Source organism: Jaculus jaculus, chromosome 5 (assembly GCF_020740685.1).
Source record: "Jaculus jaculus isolate mJacJac1 chromosome 5, mJacJac1.mat.Y.cur, whole genome shotgun sequence".
Taxonomy (NCBI): Eukaryota; Metazoa; Chordata; class Mammalia; order Rodentia; family Dipodidae; genus Jaculus; species Jaculus jaculus.
In genome coordinates, this window is record NC_059106.1 from 21,835,041 (window position 1) to 21,847,950 (window position 12,910).

At 43.6% G+C, this 12,910-nt stretch overlaps 1 pseudogene; it reads left to right on the forward strand.

Annotated features, from left to right (window-relative positions):
* LOC101618209 overlaps positions 1-9,197 on the forward strand; it is a 47,283-nt pseudogene extending 38,086 nt beyond the window's left edge.
* Positions 9,198-12,910: the final 3,713 nt, after the last annotated feature.

The window sequence follows — 12,910 nt, forward strand, 5'->3', positions numbered from 1 at the left end:
CATACCCAATGTAATCTTTTGCAGTGTAAATGTTTATTCTGTGCCATTATGGGGCTTGGGGTATTTTTGGTATTATGACTCAGTTAAAAGATCTCGGACTATGGGATATTTGAACATTAGAATTGATAAAAACTATGGTAACTTTTAAAGATGGACTGAATGCATTGCATTTTATATTATGGATGGCTATCAGCTTATGGGTGCCAAGGGCAGAATGTGGTAGTTTGATCAGGTCTCCCCCATGAACAGGTGTTCTGAATGCTGGGTTCCCAGCTGATGGAGATTTAGGAATTAAAGCCTCCTGGAGAGAGTGTATTGTTGGGGGTGGGCTTATGGGCATGATAGCTAGCTTTCACTTGCCGGTGCTTGGCACACTCTCCTGTCACTATTGTCTATTTGATGTTAGCCAGGGGGTGATGTCTGCCCTCTGCTCATGACATCGTTTTCCTCTGCCATTGTGGAGCTTCCCCTCAAGCCTGTAAGCCAAAATAAACCTTTTCTTTCCCCACAAGCTGCTCTTGCTCGGGTGATTTCTGCCAGCAATGCAAACCTGATTACAACACTGTCCAGTTTATTTGTTCAGACAGGGTCTCTCATTGAACTAAGAGATTATTGATTCAGCTGGACTAGCTAGCCAGCTTGCTCTGGAGATTCCCCTGTACCCACCACCTAAGCATTAGGATTATAGTTGCATGCCTCCATGGCCAGCATTTAAATGGGTGCTAGGCATCCAAACTCATATCCGCATGCTTCAGCAGCAAGCACTTTATCAACTGAGCCATCTTGCCACCATTCCCTTGCTCCTTATTTTTTTCTTTGTGTGTGTGTGTGTGTGTGTGTGTGTGTGTGTGTGTATGTGTGTGTATTTTTATGTGCCATGGCATGCATATGGAGTTCAGAAGACAGCCTGGGACGTCTGCACTTGCCTTCCACCTTATTTGAGGCAAGACTGTGTTTACTGTGTTTGCCAGACTAACTGGTCCTTGTACTTTTGGGAGGTTCTCCTCACCTCTTGTCTTGCTGGGCTTATAGACACACTACTGTGTCTGGTTTCATATAGGTTCTGGGAATCTGAATCTAGGTACCCATGCTTTCAGAACAAGAGTTTGATCACAGAGCCATCTGCCAAGCCCCTGCCATTGCTTCTATCAGAATACAACATATGGGTCAGGAAAGGGTACATGAGGGAGGGGACAAGTTTAGTTTTAACTTTCAAAGATACCTCGGCTACCAGACAAGTATGTGTGCTTTCAAAAGCATGTTCTTTTTCATTTTAATTAACTGGCAGAGAAAATTTCAACATAAGATAGGAATGTCAAGACTGTAATTGGAAAGTGTTGGAAGGGAGAGCTTTATTCAGAATTAATGATGCTGTTTGAAAGGTCTCTTGGAAATGCCTGGGGTGATTATAGCCTTTCTGTCTGATTGCAGGGGTAGGGCTGACTTCTAATAGCTACATCAACCTAGTATGCACTAAAAGAAATCATAGTGAAAATGGCCAGTGGAAGGGCTTACCATGCTTGAATTTACTGATTATCTGTGTGTGTGTTGGGGAGGGGAGGGGGTTGTTCATGTGTATAGCCATGGCACTCCCATGCATATAGAATAATGCTGCTCCTTGGTGCATCTACTTTTATTGAGACAGGGTCTTTAACTGGCCTAGAGAGCATCGAGGAGGTCACACCCAGGGAGTCCCAGGGATTTGTCTGTTTCCATCTCCCCAGAGTGGGGCAGGGGTTACAGTGTGCATACCACACCTGGCTTTTTTTTTTTCCATTTTGTATGTATGTGTTGTGCATGTGTTATTTAGGTAGGCATACATGTGGGTGAGTGTGCATGTGTGGAAGCCAGAGATTAATATTAGGAGTTTTGCTCTAACATTCTCCATGTTACTTTTTTCTCTGAAGCATGGTCTTTCACTGAGCCTGGAGCTCACCAGCTTGGCTAGTATGTGTTAGAAGAGGGTGTCAGAGTAGTTACAGACATGAAATTAAAACAAGAGGCCCTGGATTTTCATTCAATTTATGTCACTTATTAGCACATTATGCAAATGGCTTAAGCCTGCATTTAACCATGAATAAAATGAAAATATTGCCATTTGTCTCATGCTATTTTTGCAATGGGTAAATGAGATAATAGTAGGCATGAAGCACCTTAATAATAAGCCGTAAATGATAGCTGTTGTATTGCTTTCATTATTGCCTTCCTAACTCTCTCATAAATCATAAGTGCTAAAATTATTTCATGTCTCTTACTGCTAATATCATCATAGATGAATTAGTTATGTATGGCTTTTAGAACAAGTTATTCCAACACTTAGTGGCTTAAAACAATTAATGTGTTAGCTCAGTTTCTTTGGGTCAGGCATTATGGACCACTAAGCTAAGTAGTTCTGGCCTGAGGCCATTCTCTTTTTTTTTAATTAATTTATTTATTTTTAAAACTCTTTTATTAATAGCTTCCATAATTATAGACAATAAACCATGATAGTTCTTTCTCCCCCACAAGGACACCTCGATCATATCCCCTCCCTCTCTCAATTAGTCTTTCTTTAATTTTGAGGTCATCATCTTTTCCTCCTGTTATGAGGGGCTTATGACAGTCTGGCTGGGCACAGCAAGACACGGATATCCAGGCTGCTGCTGCTGCTGCTGCTGCTGCTGCTTCTTTTTTTTATGATTGAATGATACGACATTTTCCTTTTTTTTGTTGTTGTTTGTTTTGTTTTTTGTTTTTCAAGGTAAGGCTTCACTCTAGCCCAGGCTGACCTGGAATTCAGTATGTAGTCTATGGTGGCCTTGAACTCACAGTGATTCTCTTATCTTTGCCTACCTAGTGCTGGAATTAAAGGTATGTGCCACGATACCCAGCTTCTTTCTTTTATTTATTTTCATTTCCATATGACCTATTTATATCCTCTTATATTTTGATTAGCCCTCTCTCCACCTTTCCTTTAATCACTCTCTTCTCCTGACCTCACTTGGGCCTTTTCACCCCCATTAATCTATTCTACTTACGTATACACAATACCATCCTATTAAGCACCCCTCTCCCTTCCTTTCTCTGCCCTTTATATCTCTTTTCTAGCTTACTGGCCTTTGCTCCTGAGTTTTCTTCCTACTCACACACACTCCAGCTTTTATGTGGGCACTGAGGATCTGAACTCAGCTCCTCATGCTTGCCCTGCAAAGACTCATCAAATGAGCCATCTTACCAGCTTCCCTTGAGCACATGATTCAATGGACTTAAGTTATGCTGAGCACTGTTATTTATCAAAGCTTCAGGGGGAGGCTCACTGTGGTGGTTTGATTCAGGTGTCCCTCATAAACTTAGATGTTCTGACTGCTAGGTTCCCAGCTGATGGAGATTTGGGAATTAACATCTCTTGAAGGCAGTGTGTTGTTGGGAATGTGCTTATGGGTGTTATAGCCAGTTTCCCCATGCCAGTGTTTGGCACACTCTCCTGTTGCTATTGTCCACCTGATGTTGGCCAGAGGGTGATGTCCACCCTCTTATCGTGCCAGCACTCTCCCTTGCCATCATGGATCTCCTCTGAAGTCTGTAAGCCAAATTAGTTAGTCGGCTACAAAATATCTTGCTTAACCCCAGGGGTGGTGGCACATGCCTTTAATCCCTGTACTTGGGAAGCAGAGGTGGGAAGATCACTGAATATTGAGGCCACCCTGATATTATAGAGTTCCAGGTCATCCTGGGCAAGAGTGAGACCCTACCTCGAAAAGCAAAACAAAACAAAACAAAATATATTGCTGAGATTTTCATGGGTATTGTATTGAAATTACAAAGTTGGAAAGAAATAGCTGATACCTTGATTTTTCTGAGTCTTCTTGTCCATGGACATTTATTTAGTTCTTTGCATTTCTTTCATTAGTCTTGCAGTTTTATTTCTTAAAAATATTTATTTTTAAGAGAGAGAGAAAGAGAGAGGGAAGGACAGGAAGTATATGGAAGCATCAAGGCCTCTTGTTACTGCAAACGAACCTTAGACGCATGCACCCTTTTGTGCATCTGACTTTATGTGAGTACTGGGGAATCAAATGCAGACCAACAACATACTTTGCAAGCAAGTGCCTTTAACTGCTAAACAACCTCCCTAGCCCCATAGCATTTGCAAGCAGATGATGCTGAGCCACCTCCCACTCCCTTGTGAATTTTGTTTACTTCCGGAGTCTAAAAAAGCCTCCCTCTAGGATGGAATATTTAATTCAGAGGAAGTTGTTACAAAATAGTAACATTGTGGGTTTTTTTTTTTGACACTGTGTTTGTTTTCATTTTCAAATTCTACTTGCTGTTTGTTAGAAAGTAGAACTGCCTAGTTTGCATGAACTTTGTATCTATAATCCCTGCTCTAATAAATTGATATTTTCAAGAGGGACTTTTTTGTTGCTGACTCTGATTTTCTTTCATGCTCTCTGAATTTTATTTCTGCCTTCTCGATCTGTATATGTTATGGAGAAGAGACCCCACAAGTGAGCAGTCTCTGGCACCATTAACTGGGACATGGTTAGTTCCTTTTCCCCTTTCTTTTTCTTTTTGTGGCAATTATCGTCTCAAAGCTTAGACAAAACACCCAAACAAAAGTAGCTTATGAGAAGAAAGGATTTATTTCAACTTTCAGTCTTGAGGGGAAGCTTCATTGTGGCAGGTAAAGGAGACAGAGGCTGGGCATCACGTTGAAGGAACCTCAAGATGGGGACCCCACGCTCTGCCTGGATAAGGCGACACCCCAAATCACTCACGAGAAGCGGTCTTGATGCAAACTGCAAGAGGATTTTATTCCAAGCGCGCTGGGGCCCACAGTCGTACACCGCACAGGGGTAGAGGACTGCAGAGCCCCGAATGCAGGAACGGGACAGTTTTTATAGGGTTTCTAACAAAGCCTGTGCATTAGACCAATATTTTTTTTAACATCAGGAGCCCGCGGGGTGTGAGCCAGTCAGTTTGTGCCACTCCATAGTTTCTAAGCCAATTAGTTTAATTTGTTCAAGCCCCTCATGGACCAATCAGTCTCCTATGACCTTGGTGGTCAGCATTTGCGCAGGTCCTTGGGTGGGAGCAGCAGAGTGTAGTATCAGTCTCCTATGACCTTGGAGGTCAGCATTTGTGCAGGTCCTTGGGTGGGGGTAGCAGAGTGTGGTATCAGTCTCCTATGACCTTGGTGGTCTGAGGCAGGCTGCTACGGCTTATGGTGCGGGCTACTAAGGCTTACAGTGTGGGCTATTAAGGCTTATGGTGCAGGCTACTTACAGAAACCAAATAAGTGGTTCACTTCATTACTCATTTCCCATCCTTGAGGGCTATCTCAGGCCCTTTTTACCTAGTTTTATATTAGCAGCGGGCTCTGATATAATGAGAAGAGGGATTCTTTACTTGCTTCCAACAGAGAGTAAAGCCTGGAGTTTGAGGTATGCAGGGGCCTGCTTAAGCTCCCTTTGGAGCGTGATAGTATTTCTGGGCTTCTGAATCCTGGGCCTTTCAACATCATATCTTGCCACAGCAGCTGGCAGAAAGTGGCATGGGAGGGAGCTGAGCTCTGGCAATGAGGAGCTAGGCTGTAATACTCGAAAGCCTGCCCCCAGCAACATACCTCCTCCAGCAAGGCTTCCATTTTTAAACTGCCACTAGCTGGGGACCCGGTATTTAAAACACAGGAGGCTATGGGAAACATCTCATTTAAACCACCACACTAATAGTTACACTCATCACTATAAATTTTCCTCCTCCACACCATTTTTGCTGCGTGACACAAATTTTGGTATTATTTTCATTCAGGTGAAAATAATTTTCTTTGCTTCATCCTTAGAGTATTTCTCCAAGTACTTATGGATTTTTTCTATCTTTATTATTGATTTCTAACTTAATTCTATTGAGGTATAAGACAAGATTATATTGTATTTTATTGCTTTAAGTTTGTCATATTTACTTGATTGATGGTGCAGTTCACTTCAACTATACTGTTCCTGATTTTCCTCCAACAGGGTCTGTCCATTTTTAAACAGAGATGTTGGGGTCTTCAAGTACAATTCTGCATCCAGTTCTTGCACAGTTCTCTATTTTTGCCTTCTGTGCTTTGATGGTGTGTTAAATGCATCCACATTAAGAACTGATGTCTTGGATTGCCCTTTCTGTTATCATATGACACTCCTTTGAATCCATAATAGGCTTTCCTGGCTTTGAAGTCTGAGACCAACATATCTTCTCTAACTTTCATTTGGTTACTGCCCATATGGTATATCTTTCTCTATCACCTTCCTTTTAATTTATGTAAAGCAGGTTTCTTCTTGAAGATATAGTTTGGTCCACTTTGAAAATCTGCATTTTTATTTTTGTATTTATTTATTTGCAAGCAGAGACAGACAAGGAGGAAAGAGAGAAAGTGTGAGAGCGAGAGTGAGAGAGAGAGACACAGAGAGAGAGACATGGAGAGAGAATGGGCATGCTACGCCCTCTAGCCACTGCAGACAAACTCCAGATGAATGTGCCACTTTGTGCAGCTGGCTTTTTGTGGGTACTGGATTGTTCAGCTTTGTAGGCAAGTGTCTTAACTACTGTGCAACCCCTCCAGCCTGCATATCTGTCTTTTAAGTGGTGCATGGAGACTGAAAGAAAGCCCACGACTCCCTGCAGTTCTCCTGTCCCGCATACTTGTCACATAACTACAGATAGTTGAATTGTCTCACACACTTATCACTGTTTTCTTTTTTGCCCTTGTTCTTTGTTCTTTTTTGGGGAGGAGGTACACTTTTCCATCTTTCCTAGCTTTTAGAACTTTATGATTTTCTCTTTATTAGCATATCAGATCTTTGTGTACTCATTTTAGTGGTTGGTCTTGAGTTTGTAATACACATATATAATTCATTCAAGTCTACTGTCAAGTAACATGATACCACTTAATGATGGGTAGTGCCAGTACATCAAAACAAAATTTTGATCCCCCTCATTCCTCACACCTCTACATTCATTTCACTTATATGTGCTGTTTTTTGTTTGTTTTTTTCATGCAGAGTGTCACTCTAGCTCAAGCTGACCTGGAACTCACTCTGTAGCCCAGGCTAGGCTTGAACTCATGGTGATCCTACCTCAGTCTCCTTAGTGCTGAGATTAAGTGTGTGCACCACCACACCCAGCTATATTTCTAAAAAATATTTAAGAGAGAGGGGCTGGTTAAGGTGCTTGCCTGTAACACCTAATGACCTGAAATCAGCTCCCAATTATCCACATAAAACCAGATGCATAAAGGGGTGTAGCTAGAGGCCCTATGGTGCCCATTTTTTTTCTCTCTCTCTCTGCTTGCAAATAAATTAAAAAAATAGTTAAAAGTGTAGCAAATAAATATTTCAGAGAGAGAGAGGGAGAGAGAGAGAGAGACAGAAAGAGAAAGAGAAAGAGAGAGAAGAGACAGAGAGAATGAGCATGCCAGGACCTCCAACCACTGCAAATGAACTCCAGATATGTGCACCACCAGCTTTCCATGGATGGGGAATCAAAGCTGAGTCCTTTGGCTTCACATGCATGTGCCTTAACCATTGAGCCATCTCTCCAGCCCTAAACATGTTTTCCCTGTCTTTCTTCTTGTCAGTTTTGGAAGTATATGTTACAACAGCTTCAAGTTTAACTTCTTTCTTCAGCTCAGGGCAGTCCACGAATGAGCCCATCAAAGGCATTATTATTCCTCTTGTGTTGTAGTGCCTTTGACCGTTAGCATTTCTTGAGGGCTACTGCTCAGGATTTATCAGCTTGGATGATCCATTTGCTCTTGTACATTGTTGACATTTTTTGTTGTTGTTATGGCTATATGACTTATTCTGATGCCTGTTCCGTCTCTTCAAACTGTTTTCTGCCTTCAAGTATGCCTGCGATGCTTTGTTGAAAGGTGGGGGATGCTACATCTGGTAAAAGTAACTGAACAGAATGGTGGTAACATGGTGGTCAGGAATTGGCAGAGAGAAAGCACCCCTTCTAGAGTCTGGGCTAGTATCTTTTCTAGAGTTCCATTCACCTCACTCACAAGCAGGGCAGGAAGCCTGGAAGGTGGCAGAGTTGGGTATTTACCTTCTCCCAGGTACATTGGGCTCTGGTAAATTTGAATGACTGTGTGTGTGTGTGTGTGAGAGAGAGGGGGGGGGGGAGAGAGAAAGAATGGGTGCACCAAGGCCTCTAGACACTGCAAACTCCAGATGCATGCACAACCATAGGCATCTGGGTTACATGGGTTGTGGGGAGTTGAACCTGGGTCCTTAAGCTTCACAGGCAAGCACCTTATCTGCTAAGCTCTCTCTCCAGCCCCCTAATGTGTTTTAAAATAGATCCTCTTCCCCCATTTCTACTATTTTCAGAAAGTATGAAATTATTTTTCAACAATCTTGGCTTCAAGGATGGAGGCAGAACTCAGAGAGGTAATAAGTTCTCCACACATGGGCTTTCTTAGAGCTTCTGTGAGTGTGTGGGTACAGGGCACAGGCTGATGTTGGGTGTCTTCCTTGATCTCTCTCTACCACTAATTTGTCTAGTCTTGCTAGCCAGGTTGCCCCAGGGATCCCCTGCCATGCCCACCTGGCATTTATATGGGTGCTGGGGATCCGATGCAAGTTCTCATGCTTGCATGGTCAGCACGTTATCCACTGAGCCATCTCCCCACACCCCCACCACCACACCGAGCTTTTAGCACTCAGATATGTAAGTTTCCATCCATTTGCTGACAACATTTGAAATTTTCTGACCCTTCTTTTGTATTTCTGTTCCAGCAAACTGTTGAGTATTCACCTGACCTCACTTCTGTGATGAACTAAGAATTACTGGTTTTTCAGCTTGTTCAGCTTTTTTACCTTTTTTTTAAATTTCCTTTGTTCCAAGTCAAAGGAGGGATCTCATGAGGCTGAGATGGTGTTCACACCACGTTGCCAAGCAAATGTGAGCTTTCAGAGCAGCGGAGACTCATGGCGGGAAGAGAAGTGAGCGGCCATGATGGGGGGACCCTGGCTGGCGCTCTGCTGGATCCCCTTCTTCCTCGCTGAGCTCGTCAGTCCTCTCTGTGCCTGCAGCCTACCCCCCCCCCCACACACACCTGGAAAAGCATATTCCTGTGGCTTGGCTATTCCAATTCTTTCTTCAACTCCTTGATTTACACAGCTTTCAATAAGAACTACAACAATGCCTTCAAGAGCCTCTTTACTAAGTAAAGGTAAAAGGGGTTAAAAGACACCCAGTCAGAGCTGTGAAGAATCAGGGGATCTGCATTTCCCCTCTTCCACAGGAGCATGGATGATGACTTGAAAGTCATACTGAGTCAAGACAAAAAGACAGGCAAGACCGTGATGACATGGGAAGAGGGGCACAGGTTCTGATCCTGACATCATGTCTGCTTTGGCTGCTGAGAAAAGACATAACTTCAGAATGTAAAAGCCAAGGGAAGGGTGGGAGTCCTTACAATGTGATCCCTCCAGAGACAAAACGGCCTGGATATCCATGACCACACAGTGCCTGACACTACCTACACAAGACCATCATCATAGGAGGAAGATCATGACATCAAAATAAAAGACTGATTGAGAGGACGGGAAATGATGGAGAATGGAGTTTCAAATGGGAAGGTGGGGGTGGGAGGGCATTACCCTGGGATATTGTTTACAATTATGGAAGTTGTTAATAAAAATAATTGAAAAGAAAAATAAGCTGGAGTGTGCCTTTAATCTCAAAACTGGAGAGGTGGAGACAGGAAGATACCTAGGGCTTGCAGGCCAGCCAGTCTAGCTGAATTGGTGAGCTGCAGGATCAGCAAGAAATCTTGTCCCAAAAAAACAAAACAAAACTGAGGAACATACCTGATGTTGACTTCTGACAGCCATGCTACATTCAGGTGTCCCTACACATGTAAAAAAGTTCTACTGATCTAGTATTGTGTCCTCCCAATTTGTGTGGGTGTGTGTGTTCATGTGTGTGAAGGCCAGAGGTCAATGTAAACATCTTCCTGCTGCTCTCCATCTTACTTTTTAAAAAATATTATTTTTATTTATTTATTTGAGAGAAATAGGCAGGTGGAGAGAGAGAAGGATGGAGGCAGGAGTGAGGGAGAATAGGCATGCCAGGGCCTCCTGCTACTGCAACAAACTCCAGATGCATGAACCCCCTTGTGTATCTGGCTTCCGTGGGTCCTAGGGAATTGACCCTGGGTCCTTTGGCTTTTGTAGACAAGTGCCTGAACCTCTAAGCCATCTCTCCAGCCCCATCTTACTTTTTTTGTGATATGAGTGTCACACTGAATCCAGAGCTCACAGTTCCTGGACTAGCTGGCCAGCAAGTCCCAAGAATCCTGTGGTTTCTGCCTCTGTAGCATTGGGATTACTATAACATGGTCCTTGGGATCCAGGAAAGTTCTTGGACTCTAAACTTGAGACTCATTTCTAATTTTAATCAAAGAATTAAATAAAAAATGAGAGAGAAAAAGGCAGAGAGAGAATGGGTGCACCAGGGTCTCCAGCCACTGCAAATGAACTCCAGATGTGTGCACACACTTCTGCATCTGGGTAACATGGGTCCTGGGGAATGGAGCCTTGAACCAGGGTCCTTAGGCTTCATAGGCAAGTGCTTAACTGCTAAGCCATCTCTCCAGCCCCAGAAAATTTTATTGCCATGGGTGGCATACATCCCCAAAAGTTGCTGGCTAGGGAGGTCCCTGATCCCCCCCCAAAACACTACAAGGCTATTGCCAATGCTCTTGGCTGCCCACCAGAACTAGATAGGACGATCCTATTGCTGAAGACAGCACATGCTTGGGCTGCAGGTCACTAAGAAGTGAAGTTAAGACTTCCCCACCCTCCCCCCGTTGACTAGCTGCTGTAACTCTGGAAAGAGCTATGCAGCCTGTTGGGTGGGGGTGGGGAGGGAGTCATCAATGGTCTTAACCAGCAGTGGACCTGCAAGCTCTATGGCTGGCCAGCCGGGGCAAATATACCAATTAGTGCAATGGCAGCATGTGTGTTACAAGGGAAACCAACTGCTCTGATCGGATCTGAGGCCTGATCCAAGTCAGGGAACTCATGTTTGGTACTGAAAACCTAATCAAAAGCCTATGGCTAGAGAGGTCATAAACCCTCGAAGAGATACTACTTCTGTTGTGTGGATAAATAGATATATTGTGCCCACCAAACTTCCCTATAAATGCTTACATTTATGCTCATATATTAATGCTACTCTTTTAAATATATATAGTAAAGCTGCTCTTTTCAGATGGTGACCACTGCAGTGACTCAAAGCTCACCACTGCACAGAGAAGTGACAATGAAGTGTTCGGCACTAAATGAGATACCTGTATCGCTCTCTCCAAGGTTACGGGACCAGTGGAAGGGGCAGAAGGGGAGTTGTTCTTTGCAATACTGTCTTCCACATGCAAAGCTGCTGTGGCACTCATGACCTGGCAGTGGGCTGTCCTGATGCTACCTACACAAGACCTGCATCATAGGCAGGAAAATGATGACATCAAAATAGAAGAGAGTTGGAAAGTAGGGATTCAGTGGAGGGGGAATTCAGGAGAGGGAAAAGAGAAGGTGGTGGGAGATTATGATCATGGTATATTGTCGGTATGTATGGAGGTTACCAATAAAGTTAAAAAATCCATTTGAAGTGTTCTTTTCTAGGCTGCAAATATATTTATGGAGATATAATGAAATGAGGAAATGACTCTTGCTGTAGGACTTCCATACAACTGACACCTCTACACTGTATAAAACTTCTGACTGAGATACACTAAGGGTAATCTTCCCTCTGTTCTCAACTGTGCGCATCTCTAAAAAGCTTGGTGGCACTTAGAACAAGCTTTTGTTCTTGTTTGGATGCCTATGATTTGCCTTGTCTGGTCCCTCATTTCCTTGGAGCCTGCAGTTGATATTTTTCTCAAGAAAAAGGGGGAAGAGACTAGGCAAACCATACATTTTCAAAAACTCATGCCAAGTTTGGCACTACCATGAAGTCAAGCAAAAGGTCCAAGTTAAGGTAGCAGAGTATATCCCATCGCCATTACAAGGATGTCTGCCATGAAGAAAATGGGAATGTACTGCTGAGTACTTTTATGTCAAAGTGTCATACAAAAGGGGGAATCTGGAATGATATGGCTTAGTAGTTAAGGTGCTTGCCTGCAAAGCCAAATGAGCCATGTTCGATTCCCTAGTACCCACATAAAGCCAGATGCCCAAGGTGGCACACGTCTCTAGAGTTTGCAGTGGCTAGAGGTCCTGGTGCACCCATTCTCTCTTTCTCTCTAATAATGTTTTTTAGACATATGACCTCCGTAGAGCTCAACTCACTTAAAAAAAATTATTTAACAGCAACAGACAGAGAAAGAGGCAGAGAGAGAGAGAGAGAGAGAGAGAGAAAGACAGAGAGAGAGACAGAGACAGAGACAGTGTGTGTATGGGTGCACCAAGGCCTCCAGCCTCTGCAAACGAACTCCAGATACATGTGCCCCTTTTGTGCATCTGGCTAAATTGGGTCCTGGGGAATCAAGCCTTGAATTGGGGTCCTCAGGCTTCATAGGCAAGTGCTTAACTGCAAAGCTATATCTCCAGCTCAATCTTTTTTTTTTTTTTAAAGCAGGGGGATCTAGCTGTGGTGGCACAGTGCTTGCCAAGCAGGCACGAGGTCCTAACACCACATAAAACAGGAAGATCAGAAGTTCATTCATTCTTGGGCTGGAGAGATGGCTTAGTGGTTAAGCGCTTGCCTGTGAAGCCTAAGGACCCCGGTTCGAGGCCCAGTTCCCCAGGTCCCACGTTAGCCAGATGCACAAGGGGGCACATGTGTCTGGAGCTCGTTTGCAGTGGCTGGAAGCCCTGGCACACCCATTCTCTCTCTCTCCCTCTATCTGTCTTTCTCTCTGTGTCTGTTGCTCTCAAATAAA